Below are 12,248 nucleotides of genomic sequence, written 5' to 3'. Positions count from 1 at the left end.
TTACTATGATGCAAGGTATAGGTCAAGATTCACTTTTTGCATGTGGATGACCACTTGTTCCAGCACCAGTTGTTGAAAAATACAAATATTCCATTAGGTTGCCTTGACACCTTGGTAGAAAATCAGTTAATGCCATGTGTGTGTGTGTCTATGACTGGATTCTCTATTCTGTTCCATTGATCTGTGTGTCTATCCTTTTGCCAATATTAACCTGTTTTTATTGTTGTAGTAGCTGTGTATTAACTCTTGATTCAGGTAATGCGGTTCTCCAGTTTTGCTCTTCTTTTTCAAATAGTTTTGACTATTCCAGTTCCTTTTCTTTTCCATATGAATTTGGAATTAGGTTCGTCAGTTTCTACAAAACATCCTGCTAGAATTTGCATGCTTTGGGTAATATAGACATTTTAACAGTGTTGATTCTTCTAATACATAAGCATGGAATATCTTTCCATTTTTTTGTGTATCTTCTTCAATTTCTTTCATTAATGTTTCATAGTTTTCATTGTAGAGATCTTTCGCTTCTTTGGCTAAGTTTGTTCCTAGGTATTTTATTTTATTTGTAGCTATTGTAAATGGTATTACATTCTTGATTTCTTTTTCAGATTGTATGCTGTTGGTACATAGAAATGCTACAGATTTTTGTATGTTAATATTGTATCCTGCAACTTTACTGAATTTGTTTATCAATTCTAATAGTTTTTTGGTGGAGTCTTTAGGTTTTTCCAAATATAAGATTATATCATCTGCAAACAAGGAGAATTTGATGTTTTCTGTTTTAATTGGTTGACCTTTCTTTCTTTCTCTTTTCTGACTGTTCTAGCTAGTACTTCCAGTACTACATGGATGACAGTTATGAAAGCGGGCATCCTTGTTGTGTTCCAGATCTTAAAAGAAGGACTTTCAGTTTTTCCTCATTTAGTAAGATGCTACCTGTGGGTCTAGTATATTGTGTTGCAGACCCTGTGGTTCTGCTTTTATTGTGTTGGGGTATGTTCTTTCTATACTTAGGTGGTTGTTTTTTTTGTTTTTTGTTTTATCATGACACATTGTTGAACTGTATTGAATACTTTCTCAGCATCAATTGAAATGATCATATGGTCGATCATTTCAATTCTGTTGATGATATGATATAATCCCATTGATTGACTTGCATATATTGAACCATCCTTGCATCCCTGAGATAAATCCCACTTGATCATGATGAATGATCTTTAATTTATCTTTGATTTATTTGATCAGTTTTTATGGTTTTCAGGATATAGATCTTAATGCATATTTTGTTGAATTTTATTTAAGTATTTCAATTTTTGGTGCTATTTCACATGATACTTTTTAAAATTTCAATTTCTAATTGTTCATTTCTAGTATGTAGATATATGCTTGATTTAAAATAATATTGACCTTGTATCCTATGACCTTGCTAAATTTACTTATTAGATGTAGTACCTTTTTGTAAATTCTTTGGGATCTTTTACATAGACAATGATGTCATTTGCAAATAGAGAAGTTTAATTTTTCCTTTTCAACCTGTATGCTTGTAATTTCCTTTCTTGCTTTATTTCACTAGCTGGGAGCACCAGTACATTAAAAAGTATATGTAATAGCTTTATTGAGAGAATTCATATACTGTATGATTTATCCATTCAGTGGTTTTTAGTATATTCACAGAGTTGTGCAACTATTACCATAATCCATTTTAGAACATTTTCATCACTCTTAAAGAAACCCTATACCCATTAGCCCTCACTTCCCATTTCCCCTGCAACCTCCTACACCCTGTACTAGTCAACTAGCGATCTACCTTCTATCTCTACAGTTTGCTTTTTCTGGATATTTCACATAATTTGAATAATATAGTATGTGGCTGAGTTCTTTCACTTAGCATAATATTTTAAAGGTTTATTTATGTTGCAGCATGTATCAACACTTCAATACTTTTTATTGCCATTATTATTTTGTTGCATAGGTATACTACATTTTATTTCTCCATTCATCAGTTTCTTGACATTTGTTTTTTTCTAATTTTTGGATATTATAAATAATACTGCTATAAATGGTTGTGCATAGAGTTTTGTATGGACATATGTTTTCATTTATCTTGGTATATACCTAGGGTGAATTTGCTGAGTCATATAGTAACTCTATGTTTATCTTTTGAGGAACTGCCAAACTGTTTTCTGAAGCAGCTACATTATTTTACATTCCCACCAGCAGTACATTAGAACTTCAATTTCTCCACATCCTAACCAGCTGTGTTATTTTCTGTCTTTTATGATAGCTCCTGTAAAATTTTAATAGGAATGGTAAAAGTGGACATCCTTACCTGCTCCTCTTCTTAGAGAGAAAGTATTCAGCCTTTCACCATCAAGTGTTTTATCAGCTATAGGCTTTTTGTAGATGCCCCTTATCCTTTTTTGGAAGTTTCTTTTAACTCCTAGTTGCTGTGAATTCAAATTTAATTCCTAGCTTGTTCATTAAAAAAAATCATGAATGGATATTGAATTTTATCACATGCTTCCCCCAACCTACTGAGATTATTATATGATTTTCTCCCTGTTTTCTTGATATAGGGAATGACATTGATTCTTGGAAGTTGAACCAGTCATGCATTCCTGGCATAATCCTCCCCTTAGTCTGGCTGTGTTGTCATCTGTCTGTCTGTCTATCTATCTATGTATCTATGTATGTATGTATATATGTATCTATCTATCTATCTATCTATCTATCTATCTATCTATCTATCTATCTATCTGTCTATCTGGTTGTATTTTACTCACTAGTGTTTTGTTCAACAGTCCTTTTGAATATCTATCTTGGCGATTGCTTTGAATTTTCATTAGCTCTCTTTTTTATTCTGTCGTTTTTCTAAGAATACTCTATCTTGTTTGATGAGGATGCAGTATCTTTCCAAATTTATTAGAGTATAATTAGAACTATTTCTGTTTTCTCCAGTGTCAGTGTTTCTGATTTGCTTGTTTGACAGTCTTTTTCTTTCAAGTTACAGACTCTCCTCAAATATCTAGTGATCCTTGTTTGTTTGTTCCTAGTTAAGAATGAGCTGGTTAAAGCTGATTGTCATTTGACTTATGGCTTCATCTTTGGGTAAATATATGAGGAGCACAGAATAGGTTCTGACATTAGAATTTTGTGGCATAATAGTTTTTGAACTATCTACCCGGTTGTCCTTTATCATTGTGCCAATTTTTAGAAGAACTGTTCAGTACCATGACCCCTCTCTCTTATGTACTCATGAAGCAAAGCTACTATATGTCCAGTAAGTGCATAATCTTTCTTTTGCTTCAGTTTGATGTTTTCTAAGCATTTTATCTCTCAGTAGAAGATGATATCCTGCTCTGTAATAAGTCATACAATTGGCTTAGCTCAGTGAGAGACTCACCATAGCAATATGTAGCAAAAATAAAAATTTTGTCTTGATCAAAATTTGAAAGAAATGTGCAATTATACCAATGTTATAATGAATTTCTAGAAATCCTTTCTAAGTCTTAGAAAAGAAAACACAGAAGAAGTTGATTTCTGAATTGGGAATGAGAAGAGGGTTATTTTTAAGTAGAGTGAGCTGCTGAAGGAAGTGGAAGAGGCAAACCTGGATCAGGTGCCACAGTCAGGTTTCTGAACATTTGGGGGCAATGTGAATGCTGGCCCCACACTTCACCTCTCTCACTTGGAGTGAGTACTCCTCTCTTCACCCATATGGAGGATGGGTTCTAATATAGATAAGGGACAGAATGGAATCCCTAGAGACAGACAGTGTACTGTGTTAAGAGATGGAATTTTAGTAGGAGAGTTAAGGGGATTTCTTAAAAAAAAAAAGAAAGAAAGAAAGAAAAGAATTGAATGCAGCCAGGTGCAGTGGCTCACGGCTATAATCCCAGCACTTTGGGAGATCAAGGCAGGCAGATTTCTTGAGCCCAGAAGTTCAAGACCAACCTGAGCAACATGGCAAAACCCCTTCTTTACAAAGAAAAAAAATACAAAAATTAGCTGGGCATGGTGGCACGTGACCATAGTCCCAGCAACTCGGGAGACTGAGGTAGGAGGATCACCTGAACCTGGGGAGGTAGAGGTTATAGTGAGCTGTGATCACACCACTGCATTTCAACTTAGGCAACAGAGTGAGACCCTGTCTCAAAAAAAAAAAAAAAAAAAAAAAAAAAATTGAATGGAAACAAATTCTCCATGGAAAAATTTTCTAATGCAGTAGATGGGTTTGTGACAGCTTTTCCTTAGGCATATTATTTCACTTTAAACAGGAAGTTTAAAGGCACAGGGACCCAAGATCACAGGCATAGTGATCCAGGATCACATAGAATGAGAGATAAGTTGACTTCTGCAGTTATGCACAGGCTAGAATAATACTTCATATCTATGAAGCCAGACTTAGAGTACTCTTCACCATGTTACAGTTTCCTGCATTAAAAATAATATAGACTTTCACCATGTGGAGTTTTGTGGAAGAATTTCTTCATAGGAGAGTTTGTCTTGCAGAGTCAAAGGGTAACAGCTGAGGCCCAAGCATTGTAAAATTATAACTCAATAGTGGTATTTTCTGGCATCTATTTTAATTTATGTCTCTTGGATTATTTTCCGCCAATATGTGGTGATGAAGACAGAATTTAGAGACTTGGAAGAAAGCATAGTTAGTCTCTTGGGCATTCTCAACCTTACTTTTGATAGGAAAATGGTAGTTGCCAATTTGAGAGTAAAGTACTCTGATGAAAGCCCAGAGTAGAGAATGATGGTTTTGTTGATTCAAAAGAGATTTATATGTTTGACATGTCAGATGATCAGACAGTAATATGAAAAACCTATTCATTCAAAATATTTCTTCAGAGATGACTGTGTGCCAGGCAGTCTTCTGGGCACTGGAGATCTAGCAGTGATTAAAAACAGACAATAAACCCTGTCCTCATGGAGCTTATATTTCAGTAGGGGGAGACATGATTATAAACCAATTCTGTGACATGTAAGAAACTGATAAGCTCTCTGGAGGAAAATAAATCAAAGAAGGGAGCTGGAATGCTTCCTCTCCTGGGCTAGTGCACCTTCCAGTTGCCACTTGACAGCCCACCGCCCCTCTCCTGAGAACTGCCCTCTGCTGATATGCCATCTTTCCTCAAGAGGTTACTCTGTGCAACTCCCTTGCCAGATGGCCCACAGTCAATGCCCCACAGACGTGAGGGTCAAAAGCTGGCTTCTTTGCCTCAAAGGGGTGCAATTAGACAATGAAGTTTATGCCCCAAACCCTGTCCCTTCCACCCCTAACAGTGGATCAGGCTAAGCCTAGATTTTACCTGAGACAACGTCCTTGCTCAGCTCTTTCCTCTAGGATAGGAAAAGAGGAAAGAGCTGAGCAAGGAGAAGATTATTCCTTCAAAAATATTATTAATACATGCATACAAATCCTTATCTTAGGATCTGCTTCTATGAAACCCAGCCTAAGACATTGGGTACCAGAATGGTCCTAGGAAGCTGATTCTAAGGATAGGATTACTCACCAGACAGATGGCAGTGAGATTCCTAGCCTGATAGCAGGGACCTAATAGCAGGCTAGGAACCTCACTGCCATCTGTCTGTTGAGTAATCCCAACGCTGAGCTTTGGCATGTTCTAGCAGTGTAATTTCTAAGGCATTCACCTATCCTGTTGCAATTTGGACAGGATACAGGTAGGAGGGGATGCACTGACTGTAGCATAGGAGAACTAGCAATTAGGAGGGCTGTGACAGGGGATGGTCATTGATAAGGGAAAATAGGCTCTGGGCATCAGTCAACAATCTAAAGCAAACTGTAAGAGTGAGTGGACCTTTTAGGAGGAACATAAAGAGACCCTCATCTTCTGTAGCTGGAGGGCAGACATACCTGAAGACTAGACACACTAGATTTAGTTTTAAGAGGGGCAGAGTTTCAAAGCAGTCTGAATTCGCAATACTAGAGTTAGGGTCCCCATAGAGATGGAGCTCTGGAAAGAGAACTTCTAAGTATTTTCCCTTGAGCCTGATAATTGTCCAGATTCTCCAGAACCTTCCAAGCCTGCGGAAATGGCTCATTGCACCTTGTGGAAGATACAGCCGCTACCCCCTCCATTTTGAAGACAATGCAGACACCTCAAATGACACTGGGGCCTTACGAGACAATGCAGGTCTTCCTCATAGGAAGGAAACAGGATCTGCCTGTGTTTCCTTTTCTGGCTACCTGACCCGTAACTAAGGTGAGATCTACAATGGACATATGCTAGGCTTTTGAAAGGAGGTGATGAATTATACACCAAAGGAGGTGACTTATGTGTAGCAGTAGAAACCACAAGAATGTGGATCCTAAGGGTGCTGGATCAAGGGGTGACAAAATATAAAGCTGAATAAGAAACACTCTTCTGTGACATAAGATTTAACACTTTGGTAAGGGTCCTGGAAGATGGTTTAAACAGCAGTTATGGCACTTGGAAGCTTGAAAAAAAATGATGGGTCACATTAAATAAAGCTGTGATACAAGAATGACCATGCAGAATACAGAGGAAGGGATTAGAAGACTCAGAGAAGTAAGCATGCTGGCATAGATCTACTATGAGACTGGAAAACCCACCAGCTGACTCTGTTCCTTGGGAGGATGCAGAGGACACTTTATTTTCCAAGACAATAAGGAACGTCCTAGTGAGGGAGTAGCAGTATTAATAATGAGTTTTGTGGTGTCCATCCTGTGCAGGACAGGGCTGATAGTAGAAGAGGCTGTTATTGAACTGGGATCCTGCTAGCAATGGAGATGGTAGGATCCTGGATTAACAAAAGCCGGGGGGGATCATCTAATCATCAGAAGAAGGTGGGCATAATTGCTGTAAGGGGCAGCAGGATCAGAATAGTAGGAGGAGAGGTGAACCTGCAGGGATCTTTGGAGATGGCTGATAATGGTCATCATGTATTCCTATAAGTAAGATAAATGGCAGAGGTATTACTTAAAATATAATTTGAAGGCAGCAAAAATGATGAGCAGAAGGCTGACACCACAATCTCTTATCCAGTTTTCAGATATGAGCCAGTTTTCTCTCCTCATCTACTGACTGGGGGTCTACATGTCCATTAAGATGGTCTCTGCAAATTTTCCTCTTGCAAAGTTTATGCAGTAATGATTCCCCTAGTCCTTCCCCAAATGGCCCTATGGCCATTTATTCAGGACACTGAATAATGGGAAAAGGGGAATACTCAACTCTTTCAAGGGCTTTGGATAAAGGTTCTGAGCTGACACTGATATCCAGGGGCCCAACATCTGTTAGAGGAAGAACAAGGGGAGTCCTGACCCATATTGGCCTCACAGTGGGTCAGTGGCATCCATGGACCCACCTAGTAATGATTTCTTCTGTTCTGAAATATATCATTGAAATTGATATACTTAGCAATTGGCAGTACTATCACATTGATTTATTGACCTGTAGAGGAAGAGCTATTGTAGTAGAAAAGGCCTAGTGGTAGTTCCTCAAACCTTCCAGCCTCATTAAGATAGTTAATCAAAAACAGTATTACATATCAAGGATAATGGAAGAAATTCATGGATGTTAATTCTTATCATATCCCCATTTAATTCACTAGTTTGGCTTCTTCACAAACTGGACAAACCATGGCAGATACAGTGAGTAGACTGCCATAAGCTTACCTAAGAAGCTCCGATAGTAGCTGCTTTGCTGAATGTGGTACCTTTACTGTAACTGATTAATACAACCACAGGTATGTGTGTTATGAGAGTTTAAGATAATTTGAAGGATCTCTACTAATTGTAATTATAATAAAAATTATTATAGAAAAAGATGCAAGAAGTTTTAAGAGGATCAGGATTCTAGAGATGTTATGGGTTCCCAATAAGAGTTGCTAATTTTTTTTTTTTTTTTTTATACTTTAAGTTCTAGGGTACATGTGCACAACGTGCAAGTTTGTTACATATGTATACTTGTGCCATGTTGGTGTGCTGCACCCATCAACTCGTCAGCACCCATCAACTCGTCATTTACATCAGGTATAACTCCCAATGCAATTCCTCCCCTGTCGCCCGTCCCCATGAGAGGCCCCAGTGTGTGATGTTCCCCTTCCCGAGTCCAAGTGATCTCATTGTTCAGTTCCCACCTATGAGTGAGAACATGCGGTGTTTGGTTTTCTGTTCTTGTGATAGTTTGCTGAGAATGATGGTTTCCAGCTGCATCCATGTCCCTACAAAGGACACAAACTCATCCTTTTTTATGGTTGCATAGTATTCCATGGTGTATATGTGCCACATTTTCTTAATCCAGTCTGTCACTGATGGACATTTGGGTTGATTCCAAGTCTTTGCTATTGTGAATAGTGCCACAATAAACATACGTGTGCATGTGTCTTTGTAGCAGCATGATTTATAATTCTTTGGGTATATACCCAGTAATGGGATGGTTGGGTCATATGGTATTTCTAGTTCTAGATCCTTGAGGAATCGCCATACTGTTTTCCACAATGGTTGAACCAGTTTACAATCCCACCAACAGTGTAAAAGTGTTCCTATTTCTCCACATCCTCTCCAGCACCTGTTGTTTCCTGACTTTTTAATGATTGCCATTCAAACTGGTGTGAGATGGTATCTCATTGTGGTTGTGATTTGCATTTCTCTGATGGCCAGTGATGACGAGCATTTTTTCATGTGTCTGTTGGCTGCATGCATGTCTTCTTTTGAGAAATGTCTATTCATATCCTTTGCCCACTTTTTGATGGGGTTGTTTGTTTTTTTCTTGTAAATTTGTTTGAGTTCTTTGTAGGTTCTGGATATTAGTTAGCCCTTTGTCAGATGAGCAGATTGCAAAAATTTTCTCCCATTCTGTAGGTTGCCTGTTGATGCTAGAAGAAAACCTAGTTAACACCATTCAGGATAGAGTTGCTAATTTTATCTTCCCTGAAACAAATCAACTATCTTTACATGTCACTAGCAGAGGTTTTCAGGGAAGAGATGGGGAGAAAACTTTTAAAAGCCCGGACTAAGTTTTATCAACAGGAAAGTACGTGTGTACTGTTACAAATTATGCCACAATGTTATGGACTTTTATCTAGCAATGAAAAAAGCACTCCATGTTCTCATTGTATAATATTATTACTCAGCAGATGTGTACCTGGGGTATAGCCCAACTCCATGTCCTTAGATGACTTTTTGGAACCCAGCTTCTCCGTCTCCAGTAGACCTCACATGTCCACAGCACACTATGTTTTCATAATATACTTTTTAATCACTGAGTGGTTGAGTACCTGGACATAGCATAACTCCATGTCCTCAGATGACCTTTTGGAACCAGGCTTTTCTATCTGTAGAAAACCTCACCATGCCTCATGACAGCACAGTCTGAGCCTATTAATTTGAGGGTTCTTGCTAGAGAACATCACCTCTATCTACTAAGTTGATGGCATCATATTAAGTGGACTCGGTGACCACAAAGTACTGTGAATGCCGTGGTAAAACACATGAACTCCAGGGGATGGGAAATAAACCTTGCAAAGATTAAGGGACCTACTATATCGGTGATGTTTTTAGGGGTCCCATGGTCTTGGGGATGCTGGGACATCCCCTCCAAAATGAAAACAAGTTATTGTGCCTTGCATTTCCTATCATTAATAAAGAACTATGAAGCTTGGTCCCCCCTTCAGGGTTTGAGGCAGCATATTTCCACTTGGGATGCAGCTGGTCCCAAGATGATATAGCTAATTTTTATCATCTCCCTTAGGGATAGAGCTCTGACCTGTGTATCAGATGTTGTTAAGAATGTTAGTTTTAACTGGGTCCCAGAGCAAGGAGCGGTTCTGCAGCAGGTTTAGGGCACTGGATTAGCAGCCCTGTCACTTGGGTTATATCTGGCAGAGGTCATGGTACTAGAGGTATCTGGGTATTTGAGGATGCTAATGAAGACTCTGGCAAACTCCTATAAGAGAGTCACAGCAGAGACCCTTAGGGTTTTGAAGCGAGGCCATGCAATCTGCAGCAGAAAATTCTGAACCATTCAAAAAACAGCCTCTTGGAGGGATGAGGCTGTGATTGGGTCCAACAGCATTGTTTTGTGGTAGACAGAATAATAACTCCTCCAAAGATGTTCACATCCCAATCCCTGCAAATAGGTTATTTTACATGGCAAAAGGAGTTTTGAGGATTTGATTATATTAAGGATCTTGAGATGGGAAAATTATCCTGGATTATCTGAGTAAGCCTGATGTGATGACAAGAGCCCTTACAAGAGGGAAGCAGAGGGGTCCGAGTCAAGGAAGGAGCAGTGATGATGGAAGCAGGAGTTATAAGCAGAGAGGGAGGAGAATTGAAGATGCTATACTGCTGGCCTAAAGATGGAGAAAGGGGCCATAAACCAAGAAATGCAGGAGTCCTCTAAAAGCTATAAAGCAAGGAAATAGATAATTCTCTAGAGCCCCTGGAAGGAGTACAGGTTGGCTGTCCCTGGATTTTAGACCAGTGAAACTGATTTCTGACCTCTGGAATGGTCAGTTGATATATTTGCATTGTTTTTAGCCACAAAGTGTGTGGTAATTTGTTACAGCAAAAACAGGAAACGAATACAAGCCTTTCTCACCAAGGCTGGCAGACATTCAGCCTGCTGAATGTCCAACCTGTTGGTAACAGAGATTGACACTGTGTCCATGATACAATGTCATTTCTCGATACGAACTACCTGTCACTTGATGGCAAATTGACTGCATCTACCTGACTAGGATTATCCTGTTTTCTGAATGTAGGTTTGCCTTTACTGTCTGCAGAGTTTCATCCAGCACCATTCTCTGTGGACTCACTGACGTGTGATCTACTGAAATAAGATCCTGCATAGCACTGCCTCAGACCAAGGGTCCCATTTTAGAGGAAAGGTTATCAGTGAAAACATGACTACTGGATTCACTGTTCCTATGACATACTCCACCCTGATGGAGTGATGACATGCTCTTAAAGGAAAGGATACCTTGCAACATTGGGTGTTATGCTCCAGGATGCACTATTCTTCTTAAACCAATGGTCGCTATATGGTTGTGTCTCCAACAGATAGAATATATGGGCCCAAAAATCAAGGGCTGAAAGTAGGAGTGGCCTCAGTAATCCCCTGTATGCTTCCCATTTCTACAACTTTAGAGTCTGTGGGTCTAGTGATACTGGGTCCTAGAGGGGAGAAAATGAGTCCCACTAAACTTTAAGCTACAGCTGTTACCAAGTCACTTTAGATTCCTTATGCCAGTTAACTTGAAGGCAAATAAAAGAGTTATCATACAGACAGGGGTAGCTGGCCCTGATCATCATGGCGTGAGAGAGCTACTGCAAAGTAATCATGATGCAGGTAAATATTTGGCACTCAGGTGATCTGATGGATCATCTCTTGGTATTCTCATATCAAGGTTTAACTGTAAGTCGAAAAGAACTGCAAACGCAGTCCAATAAGGGCATGGTAACCCTCAGAACCTCATACCCCTTGATGAGGGTCTAGCCATTCTACTGGGCAACCCAGGAGGGTCAGCCTAGAATGAAGGGTTCTGGAATGGTTGGTAGAGTAGGGAGATGATGAGAATCAACTATACAGTCTTGGGACCAAATGCATAAGTGGGGGCTGTGGTTTGTCCCACTATCCCTCTTTTTATTTATGGCTCCAGGAATTGTGACAACAGAATTCAGAAGAAACTGTATCTGAATGGAGCAAATTTAATGTGAGAACAAGTGAATCTGAGCAATGCAAGGGGTGAACTGTCATAAATGCTGTAGTGCTTGCCCAGATTTGTGTCACGGGGCCATAACATCATCTCTCAGCTGCTGTAAATGTTGGCTGCTGTAGCATATGCATTCTTTCGCACTTAGCTTTTGTCCACTCATCACTGTTATGGTTATATTCTTGCATATGGTTGTAAGTAGCTGTAATGTAGTCCATTTATTTGTTTTTACTGTTCTGTAGCATTCAATTGCATGAATATACCACAATTTGCTCATTCCATGCTTCTACTGATGGATCTTTGAATTGGTTACAGTTTTTGGCTGCTGCAAATAATGTTGCTATGAATATTCTTTTACCTGTCTGAATACACACACATATATTTTTGTTGGGTTTCTATCTAGGAACGATATTATTAGATCAGAGGTCACACAAATGTTCCAGATAATAGATAATGTTAAACAGTTTTCCAAAGTGGTTTGTGTCCTGTTAGGAACTATTTCACAATTCTACGGGTGTGAAGATATTCTCCTATATTATATTCTG

This window comes from Mandrillus leucophaeus, unplaced genomic scaffold, assembly GCF_000951045.1.
Source record: "Mandrillus leucophaeus isolate KB7577 unplaced genomic scaffold, Mleu.le_1.0 Scaffold1678, whole genome shotgun sequence".
Taxonomy (NCBI): Eukaryota; Metazoa; Chordata; class Mammalia; order Primates; family Cercopithecidae; genus Mandrillus; species Mandrillus leucophaeus.
This window is presented reverse-complemented; position numbering follows the sequence as displayed.